Below are 15,356 nucleotides of genomic sequence, written 5' to 3' on the forward strand. Positions count from 1 at the left end.
AGAGCAGTCTTCGGGCTAAACTCTAGAGGGCGTGTTAAGCCAGCTGTTATACCATCACATATACCCCTTGAACACCAAGTGAAAGAACACCACACATGTGTTATGAAAATAAACAGTGTATTTATTTAGATCACAACAGCCCTGTACTCTTTATGAGGACAGGGTACTAAGCACACAACAAAACTCTTACGAAAATACTATAAGTTGCACAATTTACACAAATGCCCGAGGGGCACGAAAAACCATATACTCTGGAAGTGGAATGCGAAATTACTAGCAGGTAAGTACTGGACTAATAGGCTTTGGAATCGCTAGGGCTACGTTACTGAACCTTCAGATTACTAGTAGGAGGCCTAGGGGACTCGGGTGCAGAGTATGCACTCTCACGCGGGATGCGGGACAAAGTCTATGGAGGCTAGTAAAAGCAAAGTTAGTGTTCTCGGGCGAACCCGACTAGGTAGGTCGAACACGAAAGTGGATCTGGACCCTTGGATAGTGAGGCTATGCTGGGGCACCGAAATGCCGAAGTTACCTAGCCCAGGGGCTGCGGCTGCATAGGTCTGAAAAGGCGTCGGGAATCCTCGTTGACGAACCAGGAGCCTGAAAGAAGGAGTTGCTGGCAGGCGACCAGTGAAGATTGTTCGATGGATCCAAGCCTGGATCGAAGATGGAAGACACCTGTAAGCAGAGGGGACCAAGTCCTGAATCACTAGCCAGTGATCAGATGGGCACCAGGATGGCACCGGATGGAGTCACCTCGACCAGGTGAGTGGGCGACGCTGGGCTCTGCAGTCTCACGGACCAGGAGGCGTTGTCGGCGACCAGGATTGAGGTGCGAGCTGTCCCACCATGGTTGATGCTGTCGACGTCGCTGGACCCAGCATTGGGGCAACAAGTCTTGGCAAATTCAAGCCCACGCGGTGGACCTAAAATGGCGTCTGGAGTGGACCAGGAGGGTCCGGGGTGCTCCTCTTTTTGAAGGGAGCAAGGGCCAGTCTGGAGCAACCAGACTAGCAGTGGTGATGTCGTCGGTCGTCGTCGGGAAGGCCACAAGCCAGCGGGCTAGTAGCCAGACAACGCGGTGAGCAACCAAAAAATCAGAAGGGCCCCACGCAGATCTCGTGGATGCTGGGGGGATGGTCTTCGGTGCTGGAGCTGCTCAGGGTCGGGGCTTCTCGGACCCCAAAGCACTCACCAGAGGATCCCTCGGTGGTCGTGCTGGATAGAAGTCGTGCAGTTCTGATGATGGCCGGTCCCTCGAGGTCTCGTCGCACCTATGGTTCTCAGCTTAGCTGTAGAGGTAGGTAGAGGTCAGAGGTGCCAGGGAAGCCGGGTCTCGTCGTGCTGGTCGGTCGGATTCCGGAGGAAGGACGTGCAGCAAACCGCAGTGTTCTTAGATGGTGCCTGCGGATGCAGGGTGACTACTCCTTAGCCACAATGGAGAAATCTTGAGAAGAGTCTCGAAGTCCTTTCGTAGAAAGTATTCTTGATTCAAAGATGATCTAAATTGGAAGGGTCCCCGCTCCTGCCTTTATCCTAAAAAAAGGGGTGGGTACGCGACTAGGTCCTGCCCTAGGGGTGGGACCAGGAAGGGGGGTGGTTACACCCCTCTCCCATGCCGTACTTTTCCCAGCTCAGGGGCTGGTGTGCCCCTGGAACTGGTTCTAGCCGGCAGATGCGTAGTGAGCACCGGGGTGCCACTTGCAGTCACCTTCATGTAAAGCCCTGCCTACCCAGGATACACAAAACCCTGTCTGGGATGGTGCTAGCACCGCCCCTGACAGGAAACCCTTTGTCCAAGCTCCCCTCGCTGGAAGGACTCCCAGCTGTAGGGGGTCAGACTTGTGTCTGTGGTGGCAGCATCCATTTTGTGATGCTGAGGCTTGAGTTAACTTTAACCGGGGTTTACAGTTACATACATGTCGTGTCCCTCTAGAAGGGTGGAATGCTAACCCCGTCGCCAGAATTGGCGAGGGGTTAGTATTCCAATTCGTACGACACCTTACTCGACATGTTTTGATAAAGCGATACCAAAGATAGCATTTAACTGCAAGGATTATAATGCACTTAAGAGTATATGGTATGCGTTATCATGGAACAGCTATTAGGACTTGGTTCCGCAAGGTGCAAACGGGCTCAGCTCATGCCAGAGCACCATCTCACACGATTCCAAGCACTCTGCCTTCAGGATTGTCAAGGCCTGCCATAGGAGTGACTGATAGGAATCTGTGTGTCCATCTTTTAGGGTTAGATATAGGTATACTATATCTAAAGCAAAGGGTGATTACACCACCTTGCCCCAGCTGTCGTGCAGCCAGTTGTGTCAGATTTAGATCGCCAGCCAGGGGTGGCATAATACATGCTGCAGCCCCTGGTAGGCCCTGGGTACACCTATGCCCTGAGTTACAGGGTCGGATAAGGTGGCCCAGTACCAATTAGATATGTACCAAGGGTACATGGAATCCATTTTAGAGAGAGAGCAGTAGGCCTGGGTTCCTGATTGGCAAGGTCCCAGGCCAACTAAGTCGGAAAACCAGCAAAACACCAGGCAAAAAAGTTGGGGGCAACCATAGTCAGGTATCCACCTTCCTACAGTAACTTGTTCATTAGGACAAGAACTCTCATTAACTCAAAGGTGACATGCTTCATCATAGGGTTCCCTCCTCACACTGGGACCGTAAAGCACCAAGCATGGGCTACAACTACCCCACGTGGGAGGAGCAGTGGTGTTCTAAGACACAATGAGCACTACTGATGTGGGGAGAGAGGGTCAGAGTGCAAGTGTAGATAAGGGAAATGTGAGTAAAACTATCTACTGGTGGACAAAAGCAGTCCTTTATTCTCCAGTATTACATCTTTCATAGATTCACATGCTTTTATCTTCCCCGTCGTCATGGTGGGAGTCTCACGGTAACAGAATGACCAAAGGAGTATCATAGAGAATAAAACTGCATAGAAAAGCCCATAGGGACTGTAGTATTTGGTAACCAGACTTCCTTATTGTTTGGTCCAAAAGTTAGCCAATCAGCATTGCTGCCCTGCCCTCACACTCCCCAGCAGAAGCTTCCTGCCTCAGATTTCCAACCGCCTTTGTGTGAGAAAGGAGTCTCCCTGAGCTCTGCTCAGTTTGGTGTTCCTGAGTGAACTATTAACCTTTTAATTCTACTGTCTTTTCATCTGGATTAAGGTATTGTGTGTACCTTTTTTCTTTCATAATGACTGAAAGCTCTAAAAAGAGGCTTTTTAGGCCTTGCAGATCCTGTGGAAAGGCCAGGCTTTTCTCTGAAGATCCTCACAAGGACTGCCTATATTGTCTTCATCCTAAGCATGTGGCCAAGGATTGTAAATATTGTAGAACCTTCTCTGCTAAAACTCTGAGGGACAGAGAGGCTCGTTTGCTGTTGTGGCTTCAAAAGAAGAAGGCCGCATCAGACTCAGATTCTGGGGAGGAAACTTCTAACCTAACACCTAAAAAGAGAAAGGCCTCACATTCTGAGGAAAGGATGGAGCCTAAAAAGATTAAACCAAGGGAGAAAATGGCGTCATCTCTCCCTCTTACTCCCCTCAAGAAGCCGTCAGGTCAGAAAGGGACAGGGTCTGCTCCGTCGACCAGTTCCCTGGTTTCTGCTCTAAAACCTGTGGTAAAGTCTTCAGCCCCGTCGACGACGACTGTCTCGACGGCTCTGTCGACGACAGGATCTAAGGCAGCGTCGTCGACGAGTATGACCATCCCGTCGACGAAGAGACCGTCGACGACGACAATGTTGTCGACGACGAAAGGCTCGACGACGAAGACGTCTACGACTCCGTCGACGGAGACCCTGTCGACGATGGCTTTGGTGACGACGGCTCCGTCGACGATGGCTATGTCGTCGGCGACACCGACGACGAAGATTATACTTTCAACGGCAAAGGCATTTAAATCGCCACAGTCAAAGACTATGATTTCTATTCGATCTTTTCAGTCGTCAAGGGGTTCGGCGACTATATGCAAATCTGCAGAATTCATGTTGTGGACGCAGATTTCGCCTTTACCACCATCTTCTTTACTGGAACAGGATTCAGAAGGAGAGGAGTAGTCATGTGCGGCCTACAGCCCCTCACAACTCAAAATAAAGAGCCAGGACACAGACGAGGAAGAGGTCTTTTCCTTCAAAGAGAGAGCTCAATCTTCAAGATATGAATCTTTCCAGGAAACATGTAATTATAATGAGGATGACGAGCAACAAGAGGAGTCGTGAGAGAAGGAGCGAGAGGAGTCAGTCTCCATACCTGTGTCTCTTGTCTCTGACCTCAGATTCATGATAAACGATTATTATCGCCGTTTTCCGGAGGCAAATGCTCCTCCGTCATCTACGCCAGTGGCTTCATCACAACCTCCAAAGACCCAATCTACTTCTCATGAGCAGGTTGTGAGATCACCACCAGTGATAACAATCAGGGATGATCTACCGTATTCCGATGATGATGATCAGCCTGAGGAAGGTGAGCTTGTACATGATTCTACGGGGCAGGAATGGAATGAGTACATTTTGCCGTCTGCCCCTTCACCTACTCCGCTGCCAACCACTTCTCCTCCTCAAGACATTGGAGGGTTCCATGACATTATGGAGAAAGCAGCTAAGAGATTTAATTTGGACATGGAAGTTAAAGAAACGGAATGTTTCTTATACGATTTCAAAGATGACGCCAGGAAATCTGCTCGCTCAATCCCGATTATCCCTCACGTTTGGGAAGATGGCCTAAAAATGTTAAAAACACCGGCTTCCATAGCAGTTTCGGTTCCAAGGATCGAAAAGAAGTATAGAGCGCCAGAGTCTGCTGCAGCCTGTCTGATAGGACACCCGAGACCAGAGTTGGTCGTGACGCAGGCGGCACAGAGGAATTCTAAGAACCCGGTTGCTACTTTATTGGTGCCGCCGGACAAAGAAGGACGGAGGATGGATGGGGCCGGGAAGAGGTTTGCGGTCATGGCAGCCTCTACGATTAAAGCAGCCAATGCTATGGCCCTTATTAGCCGTTTTAACAGACAAATGTGGTCGGATCTGGCACCCATTCTGTCTGCACTACCGGAGGATAAAAAAGAAGAGGCAGCTGCTATCCTCCGAGACGGGGCAAAGTTGGCTGCCGAATCAATTGACATTGCCATGGACGTTTCTTCTATGGCTTTCAGGCAGATGGCAGGAGCAGTTTCGCTTCGGAGACAGGGTTGGCTTAAGGCAACATTCTTTCGTCCGGAGGTGCAAGCGAAGATTGTAGACATGCCATTTGATGGCGAATATCTATTTGGAAAACATGTAGACGAAGCGCTACAGGGTATCAAATCTGACACGGATACAGCTAGAGCGCTGGGATCCCTTCAACAAGGGCGGTTACAGTCCTTTCGTAAAAGAGGTGCAAGGGGTTAATTTAATCAGAGATCTTTATATCAGACCAACAGATATCAGCCCTATAACCAACAGGGATATAGGCAATACAATTCAAGCAATCAGTACAGGCCCTCCAACTCCTCTTACCAGCAGCAGTCTAGGGGCAAATCTTCCAATAGAGGGAAGAGTCAACAATCTAACAGACGTCCATGATTTCAGGCCGGCGCTCCCCACACAGCAAATCCCGGAAAACGACCACTATCTGTCTCAATACTTCAACAATTGGATGTCCATAACATCGGACAAATGGGTTTTGGATGTAATAAGCAGAGGCGATACCCTAGAGTTTGTAGAAATGCCACCAGATCATCCCCCGGTGCTCAGACACCACCAACATCGTCAGAAGCTGCAAAGGGAAGTCCATTCACTGTTGCAAAAGGGGGCTATAGAAGAAGTGCTGCAACAACACAGAGGGAAAGGCTTCTATTCGCATTTCTTCCTCATCAAGAAGAAACCAACTCTGAAATGGAGCAGGTATTGGATTTGAGGGATCTGAATCAATACATAAAGAAAATTCCCTTCAGAATGGTCTCATTGCAAGAGATCCTCCTAATGTTAAAAGAGAAAGACTACATGGTGTCATTGGATCTCATGGATGCGTATTTCCATATTCCAATTCATCGGAAGCACAGAAAGTATTTAAGATTCGTCGTGGAGAGTCGCCATTTCCAATTCAAGGTGTTGCCATTCGGCCTCAAATCGGCCCCGGGGGTGTTTACCAAATGCATGGCCCCGGTGGCGGCCCATTTAAGGTTACAAGGGCATTACATTTACCCATATCTGGACGATTGGCTGGTGACAGGTCCATCATTCAGAGGAACCAGAAGGTCTCTTCAGTGCTGTATCCGGCTATTCCATCGCTTAGGCCTAAGGACCAACTTGGAAAAGTCTTCACTTACACCAGCTCAGGGCATCCACTTCTTAGGGGCATGGATATGCACCAAGGCACTGAAAGCTTACCCTTCCGAGGAATGGATGAAGAAGATAATGGGTCTAGCAACGGCCCTTCAGACAAAAAGATTCACTTCTGTGAGGATGTACAAATCCATGTTGGGGATGATGTCCTCTTCATCCCACTGCTGCCAAACTGCCGTCTTCGAATGAGACCCTTGCAGGAACATCTGGACGAGCAGTGGGTTCAATCCAAAGGAACCTTCGAGGATCAGATTACCATCACTCACCGTATGAAGGTGGTCATGTCATGGTGGAAGGTTCAGAAGAACTTAAATCAGGGTCTGAATTTTGTACCCCAGGATCACGATTATGTGATGACAACGGACGCCTCGTTGCAAGGATGGGGCCCACACCTTCAAGAGCTGATGATCCAGGGCCGCTGGTCAGAATGGGAAGCACAGCTTCACATAAATATGTTGGAACTCAAAGCAGTGGTTCTGGGACTTCAAGCCTTCCTGCCCAGAATCCGAAGCTCGTCGGTGCTCATTCAAACAGACAGCACCACGACTATGTTTTATCTTCTAAAGCAGGGCGGAACAAGATCCAAACAACTGTCTGCGCTGGCGCAAAGAATCTGGAAATGGCTGATAAGCCACGGCATTTCGATTCAGGTACAACATATACAGGGCATCCTCAACACATGGGCAGATGTCCTGAGTCGCACGGCGAGTGTGACGCACGAGTGGGAACTGCACGACACTCAGCTTCACAAACTGTTTCAAAAATGGGGCACACCCACATTAGACTTGTTCGCAACCAGAGACAATTCGAAATGCGTCCAGTTTGCATCCAGGTATCCTCAGCAGGATTCCAAGGGAAATGCATTTCACATGGACTGGACGGGAATGTTTGCCTACGCGTTCCCTCCAATTCCCTTAATACCGCGAGTGCTTCGCAAAATGAGGTTAGAACGGTGTCATGTCATACTGATAGCACCAGCTTGGCCGAGACAGGCATGGTTTTCAGAACTGCTGCAGATGTCAAGAGGCAACAAAGTTCAACTCCCGACATTCCAGAACCTCATTTCCATGCACGACGGACAGATTCTGCATCCAGACCTAGCATCGCTAAAATTGTCCGCATGGAACCTCATGAGCGGGAATTCCAAGATTTGAGCATTCAAGACTGCAGACAAATTCTATCGCAAGCCAGAGCTTTGTCAACCAACAAGACATACGCAGCAAAATGGATTCGTTTCTGCCACTGGTGTGCCAGTCAAAATCTACACCCATTGACGGTACCCCCTGAAGGTATTCTGCCTTACTTGTTGTCGTTATCTAAGGGAGGTCTGTCACATGCCTCGGTGAAGGTGCATTTGGCGGCAATATCACGATTCAGGAGAGTGCCAGATGAGCCGTCTCTCTGGCCTAACAGGCTAATAAAGGAGTTTATTAGAGGACTCTTTAGAGTTTTTCCGCCCATTCGGCGTCCGCCAGTGCCTTGGCACCTCAATTCAGTTTTGGCGCAACTTATGAGGCCACCTTTCGAGCCTATACACAAGACAAACTTACAGTTCCTCTCGTGGAAGACAGCCCTACTGCTCGCCCTAACATCGGCGAGGAGGGTTAGCGAAATTCAAGCCTTTTCAGTGGAAGAGCCCTTTCTTAAATTTCGCCAGGAAAGGGTTATGTTACGGACAAATCCTACATTTATACCCAAGGTCCCTACGTCTTTTCACCTCAACGAACCAATTATTTTGCCTACTTTCTTCAGCAATCCCTCATCTGAAGCAGAAAGAGCGTTGCACTCTTTAGACATAGCTAGATGTTTAAAGTTCTACATTGAACGAACAAAGACATTCCGCAAATCCAAACAATTATTTATCGCATTTGAAGGACAAAGGAGAGGTCTCCCTCTGTCAAGACTGAGTATTGCCAGATGGATATCATCGGCTATCTTGAAATGTCATGAAAAAGCGGGAAAGCCGCTTTTTTCCAAAGTGGATGCACATTCCACAAGGAAGATGGCGACATCAATGGCCTTGTTCGCAGGAGTGTCGCTGCCCGACATCTGCAGAGCGGCGTCGTGGAAGAGTGTACATTCATTTACCAAGCACTACTGTCTGGACACTGCGTGGAAAGAGGACACGGCAGTGGGACAAGCTGTTCTGAAACGCCTATTTCAATAAGATATTCTTTGCTTATCTGTTAATAGTCTATACAGTGCATTCAATCAATCAATCAATCAATCACGTCATTTGTATAGCGCACTACTCACCCGGAAGGGTCTCAAGGCGCTGGGGGAGGGGAAAGTTACTGCTCAAACAGCCAGGTCTTGAGCTGCTTCCTGAAGGCGAGATGGTCTTGGGTTCGCCGAAGGTGGGTGGGGAGGGAGTTCCACGTCTTGGCTGCCAGGTAGGAGAAGGATCTTCCTCCGGCGGTGGCTCTGCGGATGCGTGGTACGGTGGCGAGTGCGTGGCCAGTCGATCGTAGCTGGCGGGTGGGCGTGTAGAAGGTCATGCGGTCGTTGAGGTACTTGGGGCCCAGGTCGTGGAGAGCCTTGTTTGCGTGGGTGAGGAGTCTGAACGTGATTCTTTTGCTGACAGGGAGCCAGTGCAGGTCTCTCAGGTGTCCGGTGATGTGGCTGTGTCTGGGGATGTCGAGGATGAGTCGGGCGGAGGCGTTCTGGATGCGTTGGAGTCTTTTTTGAAGTTTCGCTGTGGTTCCGGCGTAGAGGGTGTTCCCGAAGTTCAGTTGGCTGGTGACGAGTGCCTGGGTGACGGTCTTCCTGGTTTCCGTGGGGATCCATCTGAAGATCTTGCGGAGCATGCGCAGGGTGTTGTAGCACGAGGATGAGACGCGTTGACTTGTCTGGTCATTGACAGGGAGGAGTCCAGGATGAAGCCCAGGTTGCGTGCATGGTCCGTTGGTTTGGGAGCGGTGCCCAGGGCCTGGGGCCACCAGGAGTCGTCCCAGGTGGAGGGTGATGATCCCAGGATGAGGACTTCCGTCTTGTCCGAGTTCAGTTTAAGGCGGCTGTTCCTCATCCAGTCGTCGACGTTTTTCATCCCTTCGTGTAGGTTGGCTCTGGCGATGGTGGGGTCGCTGGTGAGGGAGAGGATGAGCTGGGTGTCGTCGGCGTAGGAGATGATGTTGAGGTTGTGCTGGCGTGCGATGGCTGCGAGGGGGCTCATGTAGACGTTGAAGAGGGTTGGGCTGAGTGAAGATCCTTGTGGTACGCCGCAGATGACTTCGGTGGCCTCGGATCTGAATGGAGGGAGGCGGACTCTCTGGGTTCTTCCGGTGAGGAACGAGATGATCCATTCCAGCTCTTTTTCTCGAATTCCGATGTCGCTGAGGCGCTTCACTAGAGTTCAGTGGCAGACGGTGTTGAATGCCGCGGAGAGGTCCAGGAGGATGAGGGCTGCTGTTTCTCCGTTGTCGATCAGGGTTCTGATGTCGTCGGTGGCTGCGATCAGGGCGGTCTCGGTGCTGTGGTTGGCCCGAAACCCGGACTGCGAGGGGTCGAGGGATCCGTTCGTATCGAGGAAGGCGGCCAGCTGTTTGTTGACGGTCTTCTCGATGACTTTTGCCTGAAAAGGAAGGAGCGAGATGGGACGATAGTTCTTGAGGTCGGTGGGGTCCGCCGTTGGTTTCTTCAGGAGGGCGGTCAGCTCGGAGTGCTTCCAGCTCTCCGGGAAGGTGGCTGTGTGGAAGGAGGAGTTGATGGTGTCTCGGAGATGGGGTGCGATGGTGGCGTCGGCTTTGTTGAAGACGTGGTGTGGGCACGGGTCGGTTGGTGATCCGGAGTGGATAGAGTTCATCGTGCGGGTGGTGTCTTCGGTGCTGATCGGGGTCCAGTTGCAGAGGGTGGTGGTGGCGGGCGTTGGTTCGGTGGTAGGGTGCGTGGTCTGTGCGTCGAAGCTGTTGTGTATGTCGGCGATCTTGCGGTGGAAGAACGAGGCGAGTGAGTTGCAGAGGTCTTGCGAGGGAGTGATGTCGTTGTTGCCGGCGCTGAGGTTGGAGAACTCTTTGACGATGCTGAAGAGTTCCTTGCTGTCGTGGGTGTTGTTGTCCAGTCGTTCTTTGAGTGCCGTCTTCTTGGTGGCGCGGATCACCTGATGGTGTTGGCGGATGGCGTGCTTGAGGGCGGTCCTGTTATCTGTGGTGTGGTCGAGCCGCCAGGCTTTCTCGAGGGTGCCGCAGTTTTTCTTGGATTCCTTGAGTTCGTCGGTGAACCAGGGGGTTTTCTTGCTGCCGTGTCTGCTGGGAGGGTTCTTTAGTGGTGCGAGGTCATCGGCGCAGGCGGTCAGCCACTTGGTGAGGTTACTGTAGGAAGGTGGATACCTGACTATGGCTTGACTATGGCTTAGTTGACCTGGGGCCCTGCCAATCAGGACCCCAGGTCTACTGCTCTCTCTAAAATGGATTCCATGTACCTTAGGTACATTTCCAATTGGTACTGGGCCCCCTTATCAGACCCTGCATAGGTGTACCCAGGGCCTACCAGGGGCTGAAGCATGTATTATGCCACCCCTGGATGGCCATCTAAATCTGACACAACTGGCTGCACGACAGCTGGGGCAAAGTGGTGTACTCACCCTTTGCTTTAGATATAGTATACCTATATCTAACCCTAAAAATGGACACACAGATTCCTATCAGTCACTCCTATGGCAGGCCTTGACAATCCTGAAGGCAGAGTGCTTGGAATCGTGTGAAATGGTGCTCTGGCATGAGCTGAGCCCGTTTGCAGCTTGCGGAACCAAGTCCTAATAGCTGTTCCATGATAACGCATACCATATACTCTTAAGTGCATTATAATCCTCGCGGTTAAATGCTATCTTTGGTATTGCTTTATCGAAACATGTCGAGTAAGGTGTCATATGAATTGGAATACTAACCCCTCGCCAATTCTGGCGACGGGGTTAGCATTCCACCCTTCTAGAGGGACACGACATGTATGTAACTGTGAACCCCGGTTAAAGTTAACTGAAGCCTCAGCTCCACAAAATGGATGCTGCCACCACAGACACGAGTCTGACCTCCTGCTGCTGGGAGTCCTTCCAGCGAGGAGAGCTTGGACAAAGGGTTTCCTGTCAGGGGCGTTGCTAGCACCATCCCAGACAGGGTTTTGTGTATCCTGGGTAGGCAGGGCTTTACAGGTAGGTGACTGCAGAGTTGCACCCCGGTGCTCACTACGCATCTGCCGGCTAGAACCAGTTCCAGGGGCACACCAGCCCCTGGCCTGGGGAAAGTCCGGCATGGGAGAGGGGTGTAACCACCCCCCATTCCTGGTCCCACCCCTAGGGCAGGACCTAGTCGCGTACCCACCCCTTTCTTTAGGATAAAGGCAGGAGCGGGGACCCTTCCAAATTAGATCATCTTTGAATCCTGAAACTACTTTCTACGAAAGGAACTCAAGACTTCTTCTCAGGATTTCTCCCTTGTGACTAAGGAGTAGTCACCCTGCATCCGCAGGCACCATCTAAGAACTCTGCGGTTTGCTGCACGTCCTTCCTCAGGAATCCGACCGACCAGCACGACGAGAGACCCGGCTTCCCTGGCAGCTCTGACCTCTACCTACCTCTACAGCTAAGCTGAGAACCGTAGGTGCGACGAGACCTCGAGGGATCGGCCATCATTAGAACTGCACGACTTCTATCCAGCACGACCGCCGAGGGATCCTCTGGTGAGTGCTTTGGGGTCCGAGAAGCCCCGTCCCTGAGCAGCTCCAGCACCGAAGTCCAGCCTCCCAGCATCTCCACGATCTGCGTGGGGCCCTTCTGCTTTTTGCTGCTCACCGCGTTGTTTGGCTACTAGCCCGCTGGCTTGTGGCCTTCCTAACGACGCCCGACGACATCACCGCTGCTGGTCTGGTTGCTCCAGACTGGCCCTTGCTCCCTTCCAAAAGAGGAGCACCCCGGACCCTCCTGGTCCACTCCAGACGCCATTTTAGGTCCACCGCGTGGGCTTGAATTTGCCAAGACTTGTTGCCCCAATCCTGGGTCCAGCGACGTCGACAGCATCATCCATCGTGGGACAGCTCGCACCTCCATCCTGGTCGCCAACAACGCCTCCTGGTCCGTGAGACTGCAGAGCCCAGCGTCGCCCACTCACCTAGTCGAGGTGACTACCATCCGGTGCCCTCCTGGTGCCATCTGACTACTGGCTAGTCGTCACGAACTTGGTCCCCTCTGCTTTCAGGTGTCATCCATCTTCGATCCAGGCTTGGATCACTCGAACAATCTTCACTGGTCGCCTGCCAGCAACTTCTTTCTTCAGGCTCCTGGTTCGACTACGAGGATTCCCGACGTCTTTTGAGACATATGCAGCTGCAGCCCCTTGGCTAGGTAACTTCGGCATTTCGGTGCCCCAGCATAGCCTCACTATCCAAGGGTCAGTATCCACTGTCGTTTTCGATCTACCTTACCGGGTTCGCCCGAGAACACTAACTTTGTCTTTACTAGCTCCCATAGACTTTGTCCCGCATCCAGCGTGAGAGTGCACACTCTGCACCCGAGTCCCCTAGGCCTCCTACTAGTAATCTGAAGGTTCAGTAACGTAGTCCTAGCGATTCCAAAGCCTATTAGTCCAGAACTTACCTGCTAGTAATTTCGCATTCCACTTCCATAGTATATGGTTTTTCGTGCCCCTCAGGCATTTGTGTAAATTGTGCAACTTGAAGTATTTTTATAAGAGTTTTGTTGTGTGCTTAGTACCCAGTCCTCATAAAGAGTACAGGGCTGTTGGGATCTAAATAAATACACTGTTTATTTTTTATAACACTTGTGTGGTGTCCTTTCACTTGGTGTTCAAGGGGTATATGTGATGGTATAACAGCTGGCTTAACACGCCCTCTAGAGTTTAGCCCGAAGACTGCTCGTATCCACGCTACTAGGATAGCTGGTCTATAAGGTTGACTTACAACCAATCACCATAAGGGTTGTTTGGACTGATACAAGGTGCTCACTAGAATAGTGAACATTATATATCAGGCCAACTTCTCACAGTTGCTGGCTGCTTCGTTGGGGTCCGTTGTGCTGGTGGGAGTGTTCTGGCTGAGGGAGGCGGTGAGCTGCTCGGCGGTGATCTTGCTCCAGCATCGGCGGGGGACCTGTTGCGGGTGGTGGTGGGTCGTGGTTTTTTTGAAGCTGAAGTGGACGCAGCTGTGGTCGGTCCAGTGGAGTCCGGTGGCGTGGCTGAAGGAGATGTGCTTGCTGGATGTGAAGTCTGGGTCGAGCGTGTGGCCGGCGTAGTGGGTGGGGGTGTTTACTAGTTGCTTGAGTCCGAGGTTGGCGAGGTTGTCCAGCAGGGCGGTGGTGTTTCTGTCGTTGTTGTTCTCCAGGTGAAAGTTGAGGTCTCCTAGGAGGATGTAGTCGGCGGAGGGAAGGGCGTGCGGGCTGATGAAGTCTGCGATGTCTTCGCTGAATTGTGTGCGTGGTCTGTAGATGAGGGTGCCGCGGAGGGTGGTCTTGGGGTCAGTGTATATCTGGAAGTGCAGGTGTTCAGCGGCGGTGAAGGTTTCGTCGGAGTTAGTTGAGATGCGGATGGTGTTCTTGTGTACGATGGCTATGCCTCCTCCCGTCTGGTTGACGCGGTCCTTCCGGGTGATCTTGTATCCGTCCGGGATGGCTATGGCGATGTCGGGCGCTGAGGAGGCGTTCATCCAGGTTTCGGTGAGGAAGGCGACGTCTGGTGCTGTCGTGTCGAGCAGGTCCCAGAGTTCCACGGCGTGCCTGTGGATGGAGCGGGTGTTGAGCAGGATGCATTTCAGATGGTTGCTGCTGGTGCAGGGCTTGGCGGGGGCCGTGCAGGTCCGGTAGCAGGAGAAACGGCAGGCTTGGCAGGCGAAGGGTCCGTGGGTGCGTCTCGGGGTGGCTTGGTAGCAGGCAGGGTTCCAGCCAGTGTTGAGTGCATTGAGTGTTGCGGCGTCGTAGGTCCCTCGGGTCGTCTTGCTTCGGTGGGGGCCAGGGGTCCTGGCACTGGGCGCGGTTCAGGCGCGGACGGGCACAGACGGGCTTACCTTTGGCGCACCTTCGGCGCTCAATCGGTGCTCCCGCTGCGCGCGTCCGCTGCGCGGTCGCTCAGGGGGCGTCATAAGTAAGGAGCCGGGAGGGAGGAGCAGCTGGCTGGCGGGAGCGGGCGGCGAATGGAGTCGCAGGGGGGCGGGGCCGCAGGGAGGCACCGGCGGGAAATACAAGGGTCTGCAGGCAGCAGGGATCCCCGGAGCTGCGGGCGGCGCTCGACGGAAACTGCAGGCAGGAGGCGACAAGGCAAGGCAGGCAGGAGCGGCAGCAGAGGGTGGAGCGACCAAGCCCTGAGGAGAGCTGAGCGGTCACAAGCTGATGTCCCCTACGGTCCCCTTAAGTAAGGAGCCGGGAGGGAGGAGCAGCTGGGTGGCGGGAGCGGGGCGGCGAATGGAGTCGCAGGGGGGCGGGGCCGCAGGGAGGCAGCGGTGGGAAATCCAAGGGTCTGCGGGCAGCGGGGATCCCAGGAGCTGCGGGCAGCGCTCGAGGGAAACTGCAGGCAGGAGGCGGCAAGGCAGGCAGGAGCGGCGGCAGAGGGTGGAGCGACCAAGCCCTGAGGAGAGCTGAGCGGTGCATTGATATATGTTTATATATATATATATATATATATAAATAATATGCTATCGTTTTAGATGGTTCTATTATGGGTTTTTTTCAGAAAGCTTACATATTATGTTTAAAGGGGAATTAGGTTTTTATTCCTATCTGAACTGTGTATTTTAGATCATGTTCTAATATTGTTTTACTGCAGAACTTCCTTCCGGGTTCTATCCTGGAAACGTTGCAGGTTTTGTGAGCACTACTTACTACTCTGGTACAAGCATGTGAATCTATGAAAGATGTAATTCTGGAGAAGGACTTAGGGCCAGATGTAGGTAAGTAACATTTACCGAATCTTAATTACCGAAAATTACCGAATTTTACCGATTCGGTAATTAAGATTCGGTAAATGTGAGGGGTTGGTATGTAGGGAATCCAGATGTTCCCTTTTACCGAATCGGTGA

General features: G+C 52.0%; 1 protein-coding gene and 1 pseudogene across 1 annotated transcript in view; both read left to right on the top strand.

The window, feature by feature from the left end:
• The window catches only part of PIWIL2 (piwi like RNA-mediated gene silencing 2), a 2,549,426-nt gene that overhangs the window by 1,976,087 nt on the left and 557,983 nt on the right, over positions 1–15,356 (top strand). The window lies entirely within an intron of this gene.
• Positions 3,216–15,148, top strand: LOC147683204 (uncharacterized; annotated as a pseudogene).

Source organism: Lissotriton vulgaris, chromosome 11 (assembly GCF_964263255.1).
Source record: "Lissotriton vulgaris chromosome 11, aLisVul1.2, whole genome shotgun sequence".
NCBI classification, from domain to species: domain Eukaryota; kingdom Metazoa; phylum Chordata; class Amphibia; order Caudata; family Salamandridae; genus Lissotriton; species Lissotriton vulgaris.